Below are 21,636 nucleotides of genomic sequence, written 5' to 3'. Positions count from 1 at the left end.
ATATTATAACCTTGATTATTGAATTCGATATTGAAAAACGAGATGACAAATTGAATTTATTTGAATATTATTTACAATTAACGCTAATTATTATAGTAACAGAACATAACCTTCTGCGACAGTATTGGATTTCAGCCTCCGTGACTTTTCGCTAATTCTCTTTCGATTGCATATCCGAGAATAATCGATACTTGCGGTTTTATAATGGTACAAAGCTGACTTCTCATTGGCTGAACACATGTAAGCTGAGTTATCATTGGCTGAAGACCTGTACTTTAATGAGTAGGTGTACTTTAATGACATGCATTAAAGGACTGCTACCAAGTGTATAATTAGTACATTTCGGCATGGTCGAGCATAAAATATTTTATAGTACAGATGCCTCAAACTAGCAAGCTGTCTCGTTCGCGCAGGCGCATAGAGCACTTCTCCCCTACCACTGTCCGCCTACTGCTGTGCACTGTGGACTAGAACGGTACAGCTCAGTTCTAATAACAGTTGAGAAGGCTGCATAGGGAGGGTATATCTTGAATACATTGTCAAGAGGTCAACTTTTCAGATAATATGACTATACCTGGGTATCGGAGCCTGGATGGGCCCCCTCCGTTAGCTCTACTACTTCCCCTCTCCAGGCAGCTTCCTAGTTTGAAGCATCTGTACTTAGTACTTTTATAGTATAGCAATTAAGGCAACATCTTCGGCACCGTGAATTTAAAACCTGGTGTGCATACCTCCGGAAAGGAAAATGAGTTGTATTCTTTGAAGAAGTACCTGTAGCCAACTCGTGGATCATCAAGCATGAAGGATTATCAAGTTCTGAGTGGAGAGAAATGCTAAAAAACGATTGCGATGGTGGCACCAGTACGTTCTCTCCCTGGTCGCTCTATAGGCACAACCCACTGTAGGCACTGCAGTGAGTATGAAACTTCACCACATGTGCTTGGGAGTTGCCCACAGGGAGAAGTACTCAGAATAAAACGTCACATCGTACGTTCTATGACCGCAGATGCACTTCGATCCAAAAATGTAGACGTTCACGAAGAAGTTCATTGTATTGCTGATGGTGGGAGCAATCGTAGGATCGATATCATAGCTATAAATAGGAATAAACAGACAGCCGAAATAATTGATCCTACAATCAGATTTGAAATCTCAGCCAATCAACCATCTGAAGTGAACGAAGAGAAAAAGAAAATATACGAGCCCACGATTCAGTACCTATCAGCGAAATACAACATTGAAAAAATCACACTTACCGGTCTCTTCTTTGGAGCGAGAGGCACCATTTCGAAAGCCTTTGTAAAGTGGAGGGAAAAATCCAAGCTGAAGAGAGATCTTCAGGATGCCATCGTCACCACCATTATAACATTTTCTGTAGCGATATTTCGTCAGCATCTTTATGGCGTAAATTCAATTTAAATTATACTTGGTTCTATTTTTTTTCTTATGTCTTATTCACTTTTGTCTGAAACCTGTTTATATAATTTTTCATTTTAAATTTTATTGTGAGCTATTCTGTGTCGCAGAGCAAACCCAGAATATTGGGTCAGACCAATAAATTAAATTAAATTCTTGCTTTTATTTTCGACTCAGGGTATATTTCAGTATTAACGATTTATGTCATTTGTTTCCTTTTGTTTTTATATTTAACTCAGAATTACGTTAGTATTTAGTATATAACGATTTCTTCCAAACTGCCGACATCCGCCATATGGCTTCAATAAAACTGTTCCTTCTGACTCCCCAGAATTGCCCTTCTTGACTTTTGTATAATGACTTTAATATTTTTATTTTTATTTCGATTCCGGTAAGCAATAATTGTTTGACGTTTTATATGTTTTCGGTTTTTATTAAAGATATATGCCAAGTTGCTTGTATATGGTATTTTTTTTTCAATTCAGTACTTTACAAGAAAACTTGCCAAAGCTTGATCAGTATTCAGAAACGTTTGTCAAAGACTGTTTCATACTGCTAAAGATTTGACAAGCTTTAAGACATGTTCTTCAAGTTTATTGTACTCTAACCTATGTAGGCCGAACTTACAAATGGCTTTGAAGGAACCCAGAGGTTCATTTCCGCCCTCACATAAGCCCACCATCGGTTCCTAACCTAAGCAAGATTAATCCAGTTCCTAGCATCATATCTCACCTCCCTCAAATATATTTTTTTAGTAGGTTATTTCACGGTAATTTTACTTGGAGCAAGTAAGGAGATAGGTTTGAAAGTAAATCTCAACAAAAAAACAAAGCATATGAGTATGTCTCATGACCAGAATATAGTACGAAATATAAATATAAAATTGAAAATTTATCACATCACATATTTATTATACATCACATATTCATTATATGAGGTCTCGCCATCCTCATTGAATATTATCACGACTACTATGAAGTAGTCAATGTGTATTATCACCTTTAATTCAAGAAAAATTCAGCGCGCAGAGCTGAGAGGTCCCGGGTTCGAATCCCGGTGCCGGAACGAATTTTTCTCGAATTAATGGTGATGAAAATTTATCGTTTAAAAAGGTGGAAAAATTAAAATATCTTAGAGCAACAGCAAGAAATATAAATGGCACTCGGAAGAAAATTGAACGCAGAATACGGTAAACATGGAAAATACCTGTTATTATTTGGTTGAGAAGCTTTTGTCATGCAGTCTGCTCTAAAAAAAGCTCAAAGTTATAATTATTTATAAAACAGTTATATTGTCGATAGTTCTGTATGGTTCTGAAATTTGGACTCTCACTTTGAGAGAGGAACATAGGTTAAAGGTGTTTGAGAATAAGGTGCTTAGGAAAATATTTGGGGCTAAGAGGGATGAAGTTACAGGAGAATGGAGAAAGTTACACAACACAGAACTGCACGCATTGTATTCTTCACCTGACATAATTAGGAACATTAAATCCAGACGTTTGAGATGGGCAGGGTATGTAGCACGTATAGGCCAATCCAGAAATGCATATAGAGTGTTAGTTGGGAGGCCGGAGGGAAAAAGATCTTTGGGGAGGCCGAGAAGTAGATGGGAGGATAATATTAAAATGGATTTGAGGGGGGTGGGATATGATGACAGAGACTGGATTAATCATGCTCAGGATAGGGACCGATGGCGGGCTTATGCGAGGGCGGCAATGAACCTCCGGGTTCGTTAAAAGCCAGTAAGTAAGTAAGTAGTCTCTTCTATTCCTTCGTACCTGTCGTCTCGCTTCACTTACCTTTCTTCCCACCACAATCTGAACACACGCTCTCGCCATGAAACAATACTAACAATACCATCCCATCGCACCTCCTCATACTCATTCTCTTTCACAATAGCCCTGCCAAGAGTCTGGAATTCGTTACCTGCTAGCATCAGGGACTGTCGAAATAAAATTGAATTCAAGCGCAAACTTACGGGAGAGTCGGGTAGTATCAGACAGTCCGTTTCTTTCATCTACCACCATATGGTAGTACCTGAATGACATGGTTACGTTTCTTCATGCGACATCACAGAAAAGTAACCATGTCAATCAGGTACTATCATCGTGTGGTAGATGAAAGAAACTCATTGTCCGATATTACCCGATGTCCGATACTACCCGACTCTCCCCTACTAGTCACTTGGTCAGTAATTGAAACTCGTTCAGACATGGTTTCTTGTAAATAGTTCTCTTAATCTGTCACAAAATATCTCAGTATATGGTAATTTCATCACTATTGAATTTTGTTATTCTAGGTTTAATTTGTAATTCAGTAAATACAAAAATATTCTTTTTCTTAACTTCTATGATAAATTGTCTAGCTTTCATTAATCAGGTAATCTTGTAGTACTTTAATTCTTATTGTAATTGTAATTGTAAATTTAATATTAATTGTAATTTTATTGTTCATATTAAAGTTGTAATCCCCTGGTAGAGAGGCAGAGAAGGCCTGATGGCCTTATCTCTATCAGGTTAAATAAACACTACTACTACTTCTACTAATACTACTAAGTATAACATAATTGTAAAATTTGTTTTGGTAATTCTTGAATTTGACGAAAATTTGATCACATAAAGCAGTTTTAGTGTTGAGGAATTTATTATCGTCATTTTGCACTGCAGTTTAACGATTTTTGTCGTGAACTATTTCCCTGATAAATTGATTCCTAAGTGTTAGTCCTGGCAGGCAGGCCGGCTGCTGACCGGAGAGCGGCAACTTGCTCGCACCTGCCACCCCTACAAGGTTGCAGCTGGGGTGCCGTCTGGTCAACGGCCTCGGGATCCGGTGAGAAGGGTTCCGCGCCGGGGATGTCGGACGGTGCGCAGGCGCGAGGTCTGCAAGTTTCTCCCGGGGTCCTGTCGTCCTTGCCGGTGCCGCGTTTCCCTCCCATTTTACCCTTTATCAAGTCCTACGCTATTAAAATCCTCGCCACATCGCCCACTGCATGTCGATTGCAACAATGCAGAATTTGTAGAGCATACGAAGTCGCTCAAAAATGAGACTAACAACAAAAACAAAACAACATTTTATAAAGCAAATTCTATCGTCGTCATCTTCATCACCATCACCACCACAATCACTCAGAGTTCTCGAAATTGCTCTCTCGGACTTTCGTATTTCTATGCGGGTTTAATGCATTTCCTTTGTTAGTGGCTTTTGTACCCTTACCTATGTATTACGAAAAGTTGCCGAAAGTTTGCAGATGAGATAGAAAGAAAATAGTTCGCATGCGCACTGCACTGTGACCGAAATGACTTGTTTCGCACATACAGAGTGATTCAAAAGTCCAGCGACATGGACAAACTCCGTTATTACTAGTGCAGATAGCAAAAAATGAAAAGAGGGGAAAGTTGAATAATTTCGAGGGAAAAATTGTTCCGGGGCGGGGCATCGAACCCGGGATCTTTGGTTTAACGTACCAACGCTCTACCAACTGAGCTACCCTGGAACTCTAACCGACACCTATCCAATTTTTCCCTCTATATCCACAGACCTCAAAGTGGGCTGACAACCGTCAAGCAACCAACTTCGAGTGCACACTAACTCCGTGTTACTTAAATTGATGCCTGGCCCCGGAACAATTTTTCCATCGAAATTATTCAAATCAACTTTACAGGGAGTTATACCTGAAATCTTGATTTGCATAATACACGTCACTGTTCGTTAACAGAAAACCACAATTTAAGTCACACGGAGTTAGTGTGCACTCGAAGTTGGTTACTTGACGGTTGTCAGCCCACTTTGAGGTCTGTGGATAATAATAAATAATAATAATAATAATAATAATAATAATAATAATAATAATAATAATAATCTGTGGCGCTACAGCCTGTGAAGGGACTAGACCGACCAGCCGGCTGCTGGCCTCACGCCCACATGCCAAAGCAGAGGTGGATGATCATCCAACCAGAATGGAGGTATCGTGTGGTTAGCACGATGATCCCCCCAGCCGTTATAGCTGGTATTCGCAACCGGATTTCGCTACCTATCGTAGCTCCCCAAGTGCATCACGATGCTGGGTGGACACCGGTCCCATACACTGGCCGAAATTTCAGAGAACGTTTCTTCCCCCATGAGGACTCGAACCAGCGCGAATTCCGTAACGCTAGTCCTAGGCGGGATGCCTTAGACCGCGACGCCACGGCGCGGGACAGGTCTGTGGATATAGAGGGAAAAATTGGATCGGTGTCGGGTAGAGTTCCCGGGTAGCTCAGTTGGTAGAGCGTTGGTACGTTAAACTAAAGGTCCCGGGTTCGATGCCCGGCCCCGGAACAATTTTTCCCTCGAAATTATTCAAATCAACTTTACAGGGAGTTATACCTGAAATCTTGATTTGCGAGGGGAAAGTTGTTGGAAATAGATAGTTTTCAATCTAATGTGCTTGAATTTTCAACGTAGAATACACAGTTGAAGCTGTAGACTAATATGACACACCCGCCAGTTCCAATGTTCCCAAATTAGTGGCTTTTCCGCTTGTTCTACTCGATTTCAGATACGTATAATAATAATAATAATAATAATAATAATAATAATAATAATAATAATAATAATAATAATAATCATCATCATAACCATAATCATATAGTATTAACAATAATAATGTCTAGCTAATTTACTTATTTACCACATCTCATCTTTATGTTGAGAGATGTTTGCTAATTGGTTCAATAATTAGTGAAAGAGTTTATTTCCTCCTGGACATCTCGCACATTATGTTGGTAATTAGTAGATTAATATGATCTAATATTTTGTCTGATAACATGAGATTCATTGCTTTGACTAAAGTGTTTACGATTATATATTAATTTTTATCAAAATAATCTGCCCTCATAAAGACCATAAAGATCCAGAATAAAAGCAATATAGAATAATTTAGAAAGCAAAAAAGATTAAATACAGGAATTGTTTAGTAAAAAATCCAGAGAAATGCAAACCTAATAGAATCATCAATGGCCAAAATATAAATGGTTATGTAATATTTGGATTGAATCCTTAAGAATATTCAATAACATTTTTTGTTGGATGAAGAACGTCCTATTTTCATAAGGAATATACTGTATTAGTAGTCGCTCTAGGAATGCGAACCGATCAAAAAGTGAATTTTTTAAGAAAAAATGGAGATGACCTCTTTTCAAAATGATCGATTCAAATTATAAATTTACGTAGTGAAGATAAAGGGGTTTAACTTACAATTTTAAAGCATGTGTTGTTGGGGTCTATGTTTTGTGTAGAAATTATGTACAAAATTTGTTGCCATACTACTTTCAAATTTGTCCATTTTTTTTTAAGCTGAGATAAATCCATTTATGCTCGACCATGCCGAAATGTAGCAATTATACACCTGGTAGCAGTCCTTTAATGCATGCCATTAAAGTACACATACTCATTAAAGTACAGGTGTTTTCAGCCCATGACAACTCAGCTTACACGTGTTCAGCCAATGACAACTCAGCTTTGTACCGTTATAAAACCGCAAGTATCGATTGTTCTCGGATATGCAATCGAAAGAGAATTAGCGAAAAGTCACGGAGGCTGGAAATCCAATACTGTCGCAGAAGGTTATGTTCTGTTACTATAATAATTAGCGTTAATTGTAAATAATATTCAAATAAATTCAATTTGTCATCTCGTTTTTCAATGTCGAATTCAATAATCAAGGTTATACCAAGTTTAACGGGATTACACAAGGTCAATGACATTATTGTTCCTCGGAAAAAAATCAATACTTTCGCGTCTGCGCACATCTCACAATTCACGACCTAGAACAAGGTCACTTCCGATCTTGTCAGATACAAATAAAATGTATACATCTGAATAATTTCAAGTTAGAAATATGGTCGAGCATAAAAAGTCGTATGAAACTCGCCTATAATGGTAATTAAGAAGCTTGTATGAAAATTATGAAACTCACTTGCGCTCGTTTCATAAACATCCATACTTGCTTCTTAGTTACTATCATTATAGGCTCGTTGCATAATGTACTATTATACAGAGGTGTGAAAATTATTAGTATAATCTTAATTTTAAAGGTTTTTTAATAGTTCCTTCACAAATATTCATTGAATTGATGAATATTGGTATATAATATTACTATACTGATGTAGGATATATAACAATACCGGAAAGCATTGTTGTACATTGGTATTTTTCTTATTTTACAATTGTTATGGGAATTCAGAAATTATTATATTATGTTGGCGGAATTGGAAACATAAAAAATTAATTAAGAAATGCTTTAAACAAATTGTTCTTTGCGTTTACATTGTTGTGAAGGTTCAAATGAACGTATACATCTGTTTTGTGCATATAATTTTTTTATGTTTCCAATTCCGCCAACATAATATAATAATTTCTGAATTCCCATAACAATTGTAACATAAGAAAAATACCAATGTACAACAATGCTTTCCGGCATTGTTAGTAGTAAAGATATCCTACATCAGTATAGCAATATATACCAATATTCATCAATTCAATGAATATTTGTGAAGGAACTATTAAAAAAACCTTTAAAATTAAGATTATTCTAATAATTTTCACACCTCTGTAGTTGAGGACTTCTTTCTTTCTCACCCGCCAACATTACAGATTCAACGGTAACAAGATTAAGTTACCTATCGTGTGGTCGGGTATCACGTACGCATTCTTCTAATTTCAGCTGCACTGCTCATAGTTGAAATGTGGTACAATTATCGTTAATTCTGTTGCAAATGATTTCTGTTTGCGGTCGTGATGATTGCGCTTCGTTCCACCGTCCGTTGTTTGTTTTATTTGCTCATTACAATTGCTTCTGAAAACAAAACACGTGCGTGCACGCGCAGTCTTGCATTGCACACAGACCACGGCTGCTATTTGTGGGAACAAATCAGATTTTTAAATGCACAAAAACCTGATACTTTATCATCCAACAACGACAATGGAAACGAAAATTTCCGTCTCAGCAGTTGAATATGGAGAAGTGCAAATTTTTCACATGTCATCATCATCATCATTAGCATTACAATCAGCACGTAAAATGGCGTCCCCATAATTAACGTTGTTAATAACTCTATTAAAAGATCATGCACTAGCATAGTGTTCTATGTTTATTAACCAAATCAGATAGTTATTAACTTTCATCGTTTGTCCACGAGGAAATTTTGGTTAAAATTTGTGAATAAAACTTTATTAATTTCAAACTGAGAATGTGCAGTAATAAACGATCTTTCGTTTATAGGGTAAAGGTTGGTAAAATTGTGATACGAGTAATATTGTGATAGTTCTTTTTGAGAATTTATTACAATTTTACTGAGCGAGTGAAGGACCGGTTTTCTGCAGAAACTTGTGCACGAAAATTCCCTTACGGGAGAGTCGGGTAGTATCGGACATCGGATAATATCGGACAGTGAGTTTCTTTCATCTACCACACGATGATAGTACCTGATTGACATGGTTACGTTTCTTTGATGTCGCATAGAGAAACGTAACCATGTCATTCAGGTACTACCATATGGTGGTAGATGAAAGAAACGCACTGTCCGATACTGCCCGATGTCCGATACTACCCGACTCTCCCCTAATATATTGATGCAAAAAACCGAACTTCCTCTCGCTCAGTAAAATGTTAATAAATTCTCAAAAAGAACTATCACAATATTGCCAACCTTTACCCTATCAGTAAATACCGATTATTAATTATCAAGCCCTGGATTTTTAGACTTCAAAAACTAAAATTATGTTTTTTCAACCGTTTATCCTATTTAGGAATTTATAGGCTTTTACGATAAAAAATAAGCAACACAGTACTAACATATTGCAATACTATTAGACGTAGATTAAAATATCTGTTATAAGTCTAAAAAAGAAGCCTTAAGGTATGCGCTCACTTACCGGAAAAAATTCGTTCGGGACCTTCCTCATGTTCTTGGTTTCTGCAGAAAAGGGGAACTGTTGCGGAACAATCGTCATCACTGGGTTAGAAGCCGAATTGCTGAATGCCTCAAGACGTCTGGAAAGTTTGATGTTTATGAAGAAGTACATTGTATTTCCTCCACTGGCTCCACCAAACGTGCCGACATCATAGCAATTGATAACAATCAAAAGATTGGCTTCATAATCGATTCCACTATAAGATTTGAGGGTACTGAATTACAACCACAAGAAGTAGATCTGGAAAAGAAAAGACATAATGAACCCTGCTTTCCTTATCTGGAAGAGAAATACCGCATACCCGTTTGTCGCTGGGAAGTAATTGGCTTGCTCTTTGGTGCAAGGAGCACTATCTCACGATTTTGTATCAGTTTCTTTCATCGTTTCCATATCGATCTTTTGGAACTTCAAGATATAGCCATTAATGCTTTAAGACATTCCTTGTTAATTGTAAATAACCATCTGTACAGTTCTATATATGAAAAATAAATTATTCATGTCGAGGATAGCTGTCCCATAAAAATAAATAGAAATAAAAATAAAATTAAAATGTAAAATAAAATACTGTTGATCTCCAATTAATTTAGGTGCTGTTACCGCTCGGTACCCCCTTTTCAAGGGCAGCTATCCTTTTTGGACTCATCTCTCTTTTCTTCTCTTCTCTAAGTTCCGACAACCAAAATAAGAAATTTTAGGTTCTAACCTATGTACGTATTAGGTCTTTTTAGGTTCTATAAAATTTAAGTAGGTATGTAATTTATTTGGCCATAAAACGAGAAAGGAAAGTGATATTTCGAGAGTAACCAGATACTAACAGAATCCGGGACCTGTTTATTATTGTTATCTAACCCAGACATGTTTATGATCTTTGTTAACAATTCATGTTGCTGCACATTTTTTCATTTTTATTAAAAATCTAGTCTATTATTATTCACAGTTTGTTCGCGAGAAAATTTTCATTAGAATGTATGAATGAAACCTTTCATTAACATTTGTAATATTTACAAACTCGTACAACTGAGCATGCGCAGTGACAAACGAGCTCTCGTTTGTATCCATAAATATCGACTTTGATTATTATTATCTAGTCCAGAATTTTGTTAACAAATCATATTCATGCACATTTGTTCACGTTTTTTTAACGAAATCATACGCATTAAATTTGTAAATGAAATTACCTCATTAATATTTGTGATGTTTATAAAATTATGCAACAGCGCAAGTACGTTAACAAACGAGCTCTCGTTTATATTGGTAAATAGCGATTATCGATTGTTGTTATCTAGCGCAGTCGTGCAATTTCAAGTGTCCGTAAGCTCACATATGACGAAAGTTATCATTAGACCTCGGATTTTAGGTAAAGACCTATTTTGTTCCTCATGATATATACAAAAGAAAAGTTGTATTATACGAATTATGGAAATATATGTTCGAAAATGGTGGTTCTATACAACCTAAAAATACCTAATTTCACGTTAGAAACTATTTTTACCTAATTTTACATTTTCCAATTTCTACAGTTAGTAACATGGAAACGCTGTGTAATTCTGTATGCCAGTCATGCCTTGACAACAATCGCAACATAGTTCGTCTCCTCTATTCATTGCAGTGTGAGATTTCAGAGCGAAGACATTGTATTTAGTGGAAAGTAAAACATGCCGAAGTACCGAGTAGCAGATCATCTCTGATTCGGCAATGATTACAAGAATTTCCTAATTTCTCAACGGATGGAAGAATTATTCACTGCGATGTGTGCCATAAAGAGGTAAGTGAATTTTATAAATTTGTGTAACACTTAGCATTACGTTAAGAATTATAGAAAATAAATAATCGGAAAATATTTTCTTTTTATTTTCTAAATTTCACGTAGAAACAAACTACGAACGCTTGCCGTAAGGGCTACCGCATTTTGCTAAGTAGATTTCATTCATAAACACTTCTGAAAATAATTTATTTCATGAATTTCATAAATTTTATTGTTATTTTTAGGTACGTTGTGAACAAAGGTCACATTTAACCCAGCACGTTAAAGGAGCTAAGCATCAATCAAATTTACAAAAGAAATCAAATTTTAAGCAAACGTTCATGACCACTCAACAATCAAACGCAACAAACCGAAATGAATCAGTGCTTCAAAAAACCCAGGACTGACAGTTCTCCGCACAGTTGCTGACATCTTGGCTGGCAAAACATCTGAACATGAATGTGCTGTTCCCTTGCATCTAATACCAACATTTAAATATGCTCTGGTGTCATCATTTGATGTGGAACGCTCATTTTCGGCATGTAAGATGGTGTTATCTGAGAAGCGATGCAGTGTCTCAATGGAAAACTTAGAAAAGGTGTTAGTTGTTTACTCTGGCTCTAATTATGGACATGTACAATGAAATAATGTCAAATGTTTCGGCTAATTTGTAATGGGAAATGAAAAAAAAAAAAAGTCATTTTTTGTTCACCTATTTTTGTAATTTTAGAACCTATTTTGATTTGCGATAGAATCTATTTTAGATACCTAATTTAAGACTTTTAGGACCTAAAAGTCCGAGGTCTAGTTATCATATTCTTATTTCATTATCATAAATCGATTCAATTGAAGTGTTTTTGAAGGAAAAAAAAAACAACCATAGTCTAAAAATATAAATTACCAGGAGAAACAAAAAGCTATCTGAGTCACTTCGGCTAATCCTTATCATCGGCAGCCAGTACTATAGTTCAAGTTTCAGCTAAAAGCATTGTAGCTTTCACACAAAGCGATCAATAAAGTTCAGGAATCTTACTAATGGATGACATTTTTGAGCCACAAAGCAATACCACCCAGAAGCGTTTCTAAGCATCTATATGTGAAACAAATAATTTTCCCAAATTTCATCCCTTATTGTAGGTAAGACACTCAACTACAGACAGCCACCGGCATAGCTCAGTCGACTAAGACGTTTCCCTGCCGATCCAGAGTTGCACTCGGGCGTGGGTTCGATTCCCGCTTGGACTGACTACCTGGTTGATTCTTTCCCGAGTTTTTTCCCAACCATAATGCGAATGTCAGGTAATCTATGGCAAATCCTCGGCCTCATTTCGCCAAATACCAATCCCATCGACACTAAATAACCTAGTAGTTAATACAGCGACGTCAAATAACCAAGTAAAAAAACTACAAATTTCGCACCAGAAAAATTCACCTTAAGTATGAAAGGGGATGATGTGAAGCTTACTAAAGCCTGTGTGATGTATCTTGTCTCACTGTGAAAAGAGAGAGAAAGTAGATATGTCTTACTTCGTTTGTGCTGTTATGTTGATGGGGGAGTGGAGCGATGTCGTCCATCCATCCAGTGGCGGAAGGGACTAGTTGCTACATTCTGTAGCGCAAAATAAAATTACAAAATATCTCTCTTCGTACTGTGTAGTTCCGTCACTGAGCTTGTCTCTCAAGAAACTGAGTTCCGGTAGCCTGTACAATAAGGAATCCTGAAAATTTACAACCCTCCTATAATCTCCACCCTCATTTGAAGGGACTTGGTTTTATTGCTACTGAGACAAGATAAACCTTACCAGGTATACACGCTGTTAAAAAACATCAGCTTAAATTCAAATGAGAGTACTAATATTAAGAACATTAGATTTTTTTAAGTCCTTAGGAATGTCCCTAGGAGCCAGATCTTGAGGGTGAGGCACTCTTCACAATCTGGTGGTATTTCCAAATGTATCAGCCATGATGACGCCGCTATACTGTAAACTACATAAATTACATTGGAATCAAAACGGATGTACAGGGACATCATTTTATTTTTACTAACATTTTTAATATTAACCTGTCTATACCTTTAGAGAACCGGAAACACCGCTTGCTCCCCCCTCCAAGACTGGAGTTCGATGATACTGGCGTAAAACACAAATCACTCTACTAGGTATAGGATGGAAGAAAAGTAGTTCATCCATTTACGTAAACTAGGAAATATCGCGATTTTGAGTTTGATAATTTTCATTAGGTTTTTCTTTAATCAGAGTACAGTACTGTATTAAGAATAAGTGTTTTTACTCACGAAGTGAGTTATCCATGCGAACGTATTCATTATGCAGTGTATATTGTCTACAGCACATTAGCGTACAATATAGAGAAAGAAGTTGAATTGAAAAATAATCATAATATGAATATTTAAACACAATTTTGAAAATGGTGGCCGTTCATTTCGATACAGGCTTCAGTTCTTTTGTGCATATTATCGCACTATAGACTATTGCATCTAATTCCAATTGCCAGTTTCGTCCTTCGTACTAGTAACTCATGTTGAAATAATTCTGTACCTACTCTACGTACTGTAAATTCAATCTTCACTTCTGCCCGACCCGAAAATATAAAATTACTCAGACATGCTATCTACTGTCCGTCCAAGTGGTTATGCCGCAGGATTGTAGAAAGGGAGGAAATCACGTGACAGTTAATTACTTAACGAGCCCTTTTATTTAAGTTAAATTAAACAGCTGTATAATATTACGTAAACGTCCAATTCCTAAGAGAAATTAATGTTTTCAGAAAAGAGCTAAGACAGCCCAGCTTTTACAGAGGGGCGAGCAGAAGCAGGTGGGGGAAATCGGGATGCGACGTAGGCAAACGGACAGTACCTGTGCGAAAATATGATTCAATATTGAAAGCTCTTTCGTCACTGGAAAACGCGAACATATTTCTGGAACGTACTATACTCAGTAACTCAGTACTGCTTACTATCTGCGGTCTTGGTTCTGTGTGGAGTTGGAACTTCCTTAGTAGAAGGAGTGAGAGTGAAGTACATTAAAAAACTCAGGTACAATAAAAATTGAAGTAAAAATAAAATGATGTCCCTGTACTTTTAAAACACATGTTAATTTTGTCTACCAATAGACCTATGTTTGTGAAAGAGAAATTCTATATGCACGTGCCATTGTTTTCTCCGTTCCGTAAAAACATTTATCCACCTCTGCTGCGAGTTCTGCCGATCCCCGCTGTGCGAGTAGAGAACGAGAGGGGAAAAGCGGCTACTCCCTTGTGTAGGGTAGCTCTCAAAGCCCCAACCCCTTATCACGATGAAGTTTGCGTCATGCTAATAAATTACGGATGATTAGTACAATACTTCTTTACTTACAGGTATCTGTTTTCTCGTGGTACCAACTGTAACGAGAAAGTCTTATGATGCCATAAAAATCGATTTTCGATATTCCTATGGAAATGTTTCCCAAGTCCCTCTTCTGGAAACGATGAACATGAACTACAACCGTTTGAAAAACTGAAGGATCTTCGCTTGAAAATAACACAAAATGACAATCTCAAAATCCAGCCGCATTTATGCCTAAAAGCCTCGAAGTAGAGAAAGACCAATTTGAAGAGTATGATTCTAAAATTCGCTTAGTCCAGTTTCAGCAGGCTGGCAACATCGCCGCTAACACAGTCCTCTTTATTCACGTAAGAGGTCAAGGAACTCAGGTCTGTTCTCTACGCCAGCGTTTCTCAAACTCCTTTGAAGTGGGGACCACTTTTTTAAGTCAGAACAGCACCGCGGACCACCTTACTCTTGTTCCCATCGAAAGCAAATTTATCATTTTTGTAAAGGTAAAAAAGGTAAAGGTATCCCCGTAACATGCCATGAAGGCACCTGGGGGGCATGGAGGTAGAGCCCATGCTTTCCATGACCTCTGTACTAGAATGAGGTGGTGTGGTCGGCACCACGCTCTGACCGCCTTTTACCCCCGGGAAAGACCCGGTACTCAATTTTATAGGAGGCTGAGTGAACCTCGGGGCCGTTCTGAAAGTTTGGCAACGAGAAAAAATCCTGTCACCACCTGGGATCGAACATTAATTAATTATAATACTTTTGTAATTATATTCATTTTTTGTAGTAGCCAATCACTAGTAACTTATAACAAATGCTGTGTATTGTTGATTCATCGCTTGCCTGTTAGCAGTTAGTTCGAAATCCTTCGTACGCTAGTAGTTGTCCATGTCTCTGTTAAATAGTGTCCATTATAAATAATGGAAAACTGGCTTTGATCCGGATCTTTGAAAAGAAAGGAACATGATGATACGTTTCATTTAGGCAGTGCTAATAGTTCAGAAGCTGTGTGTGAAGAAATATATTAATTATTAGTATTAGTATTAGTATTTATTTATTTAACCTGGTAGAGATAAGGCCGTCAGGCCTTCTCTGCCCCTCTACCAGGAGATTCCAACTACAATATCAACAATAAAATTACAATTAAGTTAGTATTAAATTTACAATTACAATTACAAATAATATTACAATTAGTATTAAATTTACAATTACAATAAAATCAAAGTACGAAAAGATTACCTGAATAATTAAAGCTAGATAATTTATCATAGAGAAACAAAGAATATTTTATATTTACTGAATTACAAATTAAATCTAGAATAACAAAATTGTATAGTGATGAAATTACTGAATATTGAAATATTTTGTGATAGATTAAAGAAACTATTTACAAGTAATCAATTACTGACCAAGAGCCTAGTAAGTTTTCGTTTGAATTCAATTTTATTTCGACAGTCCCTGATGCTAGCAGGTAGCGAATTCCAGAGTCTTGGCAGGGCTATAGTGCCATTAAAGAAATATCTAATCCTAGTGGTGGTTATTCAAAGAAAAAATACTTTCGCAAATATGACAAGAGTTATTTGGAACTTGGATTTACTTGGTGTGGCAATGAGAGTGAACCAAAACCTCGGTGCGTTGTTTGTTACGAAGTGCTTTAAACGAGTGTATGAAATCCGCAAAATTGAAACGGCACTTAGAGACGAAACACGTAAGCGTAAAAGTAAACCTGTCGGGTTTTAAAACAGGCGGAGTCTAAAATTTCTTATATCGTCATCTGGAAAAACAAATAAAAACATAAATGCAGAAACATGCCCGATTTTCAACAAGTAAAGATGCAATTTGGCACGTTCTATTACTGGTGTACGACGTACAGTACGTGCCCATTTCAATGTGCAGATTGGGTGTCGGCAAAACTATTAAGAAGGTCAATACATGAAAAGATTCCTCTGTTACTTTGGTCCTCTGTTATGAATTCGGGTGTTCCCTGGCTGGGTTACAGGCTTGGCGCCAGATATGCAGGAGAAGATGGCGAGAAACGCCACTAGTGCTTTAAATCCCTCTTTTGTTGCTGAGAGTAGAATGGGAAGTGGGTAGACGGATAGGGTAATAAATTTCATAAAATATTAGTACTGGAAGAGAAGTGAAGGCGATTGCCATGTATCATACCAAACTCTTGAGATTTTCAGCTTTAGTGTGATACGCAATTCGTTTTAATTTTATTTTTTCTTCTGTCTTTTTTGAAAGACCACAAGGGCAGAACTCGAAGACCATAATTTAAGAAACGCTGCTCTACGCGAACTACCCTCCCTGGCTACGACGTTGCAATCTGCTCGCATTGTTCAGTGGCTTGAAAATAGTGGTTCTTAAATTAAATTTACACCAAAACCGTTCACGCTATTGAAATGAAGCAGAGGGATAAATGTTTCTTTGAATTTTATATCGATATGTATAAAAATCACGATCCTAATCGCAATAGTTACCGAATAAGAGGGTGTTAAACATTTGGGAAAAAGTATTTTTTTCCTGAGAAAACTATGAACTTTCCACCAATATGGTATTACACTTTTTGTTACATACAACATGAACTATTTGCTCTGAAAATCTGCAAGGTTATTTCGCTTCCACCTTGTATATGCTAACCTACTTGTGGACAGTCGTGCGAAATTGTTGCCTACATACAGATGGACTCCCATCGAGACTCACTCCAAATTTTAATTCCGTATATTACCTACTCGTGTCATGGTGATCGGCACATAAAATTGATCTATATATTGTTCCAGTCATGTCAATTGATGCCCATAGGCACAAGTGCGCGCTTTAGAGCTCAGGAGAGCCTGAGCGCTTTGCCTCGGGAAGGAAAGAGACAGACGAAAGAGGTATTATATACCGCTTGGTCGAGCTATATACAGGGATAGCCAGCACTGATTCAATAGATAAAGGAAGCGAACTTATTAAAACTGTACCCATGTTAATTTTTAGATTTGCCTGAGAAGTATAAGTCCAAATATATATATATATATATATATATATATATATATATATATATATATATATATATATATATAAGTATAAATATAAGTGTAAGTATAAGTATAAATGTAAGTTTTAATTTTAATGCTCATTTTTCACAAGTTTGTTTTTTATTCAAGAGGAATACTTTCTCAACTTATTTTATAGAAGAGTGACATTTTCAGATATGTTTATTTAGTAGCCTTACAGGTACTGAAGTAATGTTTTCGTAAACCTAATATAAGTAACGTAAATACGTATTACTGAAGATAGTGTATTGAAAATTTTGAAAATATTCGCATGGAAAATGTTTGTAAGGACATGAATAAAACAAAGCAACTACTGTTACATCATAAACAAAAGATATGTGCCCATGTAAAAACGTCAGCTCTATAGCTTCAGAAGATTTCGAGAAAATAATTTAATATTCTGATGATAGGAAGTTGCGCACCAATATCACCTTAAAAGTATAATGCGATAAGAGTTTTGTTATATAATATTAGTTACAGTTAAACATATACCTAGGTAACTTTGCTTTGTACTATAGCATTGTTTTGATTAGATTATTGATTACTTTTATAAGGCTAAAGATATCATCAATATAAATTCCAGCTTATCATGTCATACTCAATCTCTTTTTTTGGGATATGACTTTCTTTATGAATGATGTGTTTCATTCACTTAATACAGTATAATTTTACTACTATGGAATTTATGTGAATATTCCTTCGTAACTCTTTGTTATTATGTTATTAACTTTTAAAACACAACTGCAATATTAAGAAATTAGAGTTGGTACTTTTTTCAGAAAATATATGTAATATCAAACAGAAAGAAGCCATATAAAAATAACGACATAAAATTTCACGTTCCGTTTGAAGTTTGTGCACCACTGTTTTTTAATTCCAACAGGCTGCTTATTCATATACGTAACCCTTCCTCCTTCCATACCTAGCGCTTGATGCCCGCGCATGACGTGAAGGTCAGAAAAATGCGCTTGCTTTGACATCACTGTATTATTATTTTTAAGTTAATACTCATTCTACATATGTATTCAATCTCTCTTTTTTACTTTGTTATTATTATTATTATTATTATTATTATTATTATTATCATCATCATCAATATAAATTAAAGCTTATCATGTCATACTCAATCTTTTTTTTGGGGGGGATATGACTTTCTTTATGAATGATGTGTTTCATTCACTTAATACAGTATAGCTTTACTACTATGGAATTTATGTGAATATTCCTTCTTAACTCTTTATTATGTTATTAACTTTTAAAACACAACTGCAATATTAAGAAATTAGTGTTAGTACTTTTTTCAGACAATATATGTAATATCAAACAGAAAGAAGCCATATAAAAATAACGACATAAAATTTCACGTTCCGTTTGAAGTTTGTGCACCACTGTTTTTTAAATCCAACAGGCTGCTTATTCATATACGTAACCCTTCCTCCTTCCATACCTAGCGCTTGATGCCCGCGCATGACTTGAAGGTCAGAAAAATGCCCTTGCTTTGACATCACTGTATTATTATTTTTAAGTTAATACTGATTCTATATATGTATTCAATCTCTCTTTTTTAATTTGTTATTATTATTATTATTATTATTATTATTATTATTATTATTATTATTATTATTATTATTATTATCATCATCATCAATATAAATTCCAGCTTATCATGTCATACTCAATCTCTTTTTTGGGATATGACTTTCTTTGTGAATGATGTGTTTCATTCACTTAATACAGTATAGTTTTACTACTATGGAATTTATGTGAATATTCCTTCTTAACTCTTTATTATGTTGTTAACTTTTAAAACACAACTGTAATATTAAGAAATTAGTGTTAGTACTTTTTTCAGACAATATATAGAGTGTTAGTTGGGAGACCGGAGGGAAAAAGACCTTTAGGGAGGCCGAGACGTAGATGGGAGGATAATATTAAAATGGATTTGAGGGAGGTGGGGTATGATGATAGAGACTGGATTAATCTTGCACAGGATAGGGACCGCTGGCGGGCTTATGTGAGGGCGGCAATGAACCTTCGGGTTCCTTGAAAGCCATTTGTAAGTAAGTAAGTAAGTATATGTAATATCAAACAGAAAGAAGCCATATAAAAATAACGACATAAAATTTCACGTTCCGTTTGAAGTTTGTGCATCACTGTTTTCTAATTCCAACAGGCTGCTTATTCATATACGTAACCCTTCCTCCTTCCATACCTAGCGCTTGATGCCCGCGCATGACGTCAAGGTCAGAAAAATGCGCTTGCTTTGACATCACTGTATTATTATTTTTAAGTTAATACTGGTTCTATATATGTATTCAATCTCTCTTTTTTACTTTGTTATTATTATTATTATTATTATTATTATTATTATATAATAAGCAATATCAGTCTTCGTATTCCTGCTAAGTGTTTAAGATTTCATAAAATGTTTTATAATAGGAATTCTAAATCGCTGTCTCCGGTCTGCAGATGTATTAAATATGCTAATTTGCATGGATTGAACTTAGATCCATTTAATGTGTAGTATATACTTTTCGAGTTTTATGTCAGTTTTATTATTTATGCCATCGTTAGATATGTATCATACTATTCTCGTCATTTGCATAACTTTACAATATTAATTATATGATTCCTGTCTTCATTTATATGATTTCATTAATTCATTTGTAATACATTTTATTTAATTGCCATTATTTTAATTATCTCACTGAACTAATTTTAATAATATTATTTGTGCTATTTATTTTGTTGCATTTTGGTCAATTGAGTAATGTAGACTATTATATTGATTGTATTTTCATCTCATTGCCATTTTCTATCATTCATTCTCATCACCATTTGTTGTTTTGTTTCGTTTTGTACCTGTGCTAAACTGTAATTGGCCTTGTGCTGTTGTTTCGCACATTAATATTCTAAATAAATAAATAAAATAAATTATTATTATTATTATTATTATTATTATTATTATTTTAAGTTAATATTTGTATACCGGTATGTATTTTTCTGTATGTGATTTGATCCTGGTTTAGTGGAAGAGAAGGCCTGATGGCCTTATCTGTGCCAGGGAAAATAAAATTATTATTATTATTATTATTATTATTATTATTATTATTATTATTAATCTTTTACTGGTTGCGGTAACAACTTCCGGTCGAAACAGGAGCACAATGCGACTAACCAGACACAGAACTCGAACCCGCGACTGTGGGCCGCTACACCGGCTCCTTTTGTTCAGTTGTTTCGTGTGCGTTCCTTGGAATAAAGAAACGGCCGGGCTGCACATGTGTTCTGCGCACCTGGTCGTCCATTCATTGTTCCTTTACAATAATTATTGTCAGACAGGCGGCTTACGGGGCTAGACCAGTTTTTTGGCACTCTTCATTGTCCTGTTGGAGTCCTCGGTGCTTCAGTGTTCACCGTGCTTCCCACTGAAACGAGATTCACTGGCTTTTCTAAGTCGATAAAAGGGAAGAAAAGCCGGGGGTTATTCTGCGTTAAGTATAATAACTTTATCGGCCGACATTATTAATCATGATCAAGACAATTTGACGAATGTCATGTTTAACGGCTGTCAAAGAACGTATTTTTATTTCATTCTAAGTCCGTCAATTCCAGAGAATTGAGAGACTTTTAATTTGAACACAATTCGTATCTATAATATTACTGAAAGCAGTGGTTAAATATGAAGCTGGAATTTTAAAATGTCAACTGAATTTATCAACAGTAATCTCACTAGAGGTTTTCATTTATCTAGAGAAAATCAAAACCCGAGTGGGATTTAATTGACTGTTACACGATTAGAAGAAAGTATATAAAGATTAGAAGTAACAAAGTACTCCAATACAATAAAATATTAATTGGCTTACGAAAATACAACTGTCTTCAAATGTATTATTGTACCATCTCAATATTACCCTAGATGGCAGTAGTGTTTTATGATTATGTTTTCTTGTTACCGGTATCAGTTGTGCCAACTATGGAATCATCATTGAACTCTGTGGACTGTTACTAGTCAAGAAGGCTTTGTCGATTCAGTTTCATTTTTATTAAAACATTTGCATTTCACTTCAATCATCCGAATCCCAGTAATCAACGTCAATTGACAGATGATTTTCAATAAATCTTAGTATTAAACAATCTCTGATACGTGAC

The sequence above is a fragment of the Periplaneta americana genome, chromosome 11 (assembly GCF_040183065.1).
Source record: "Periplaneta americana isolate PAMFEO1 chromosome 11, P.americana_PAMFEO1_priV1, whole genome shotgun sequence".
Lineage (NCBI taxonomy): Eukaryota > Metazoa > Arthropoda > Insecta > Blattodea > Blattidae > Periplaneta > Periplaneta americana.
Note: the sequence above shows the minus strand (reverse complement) of the source record.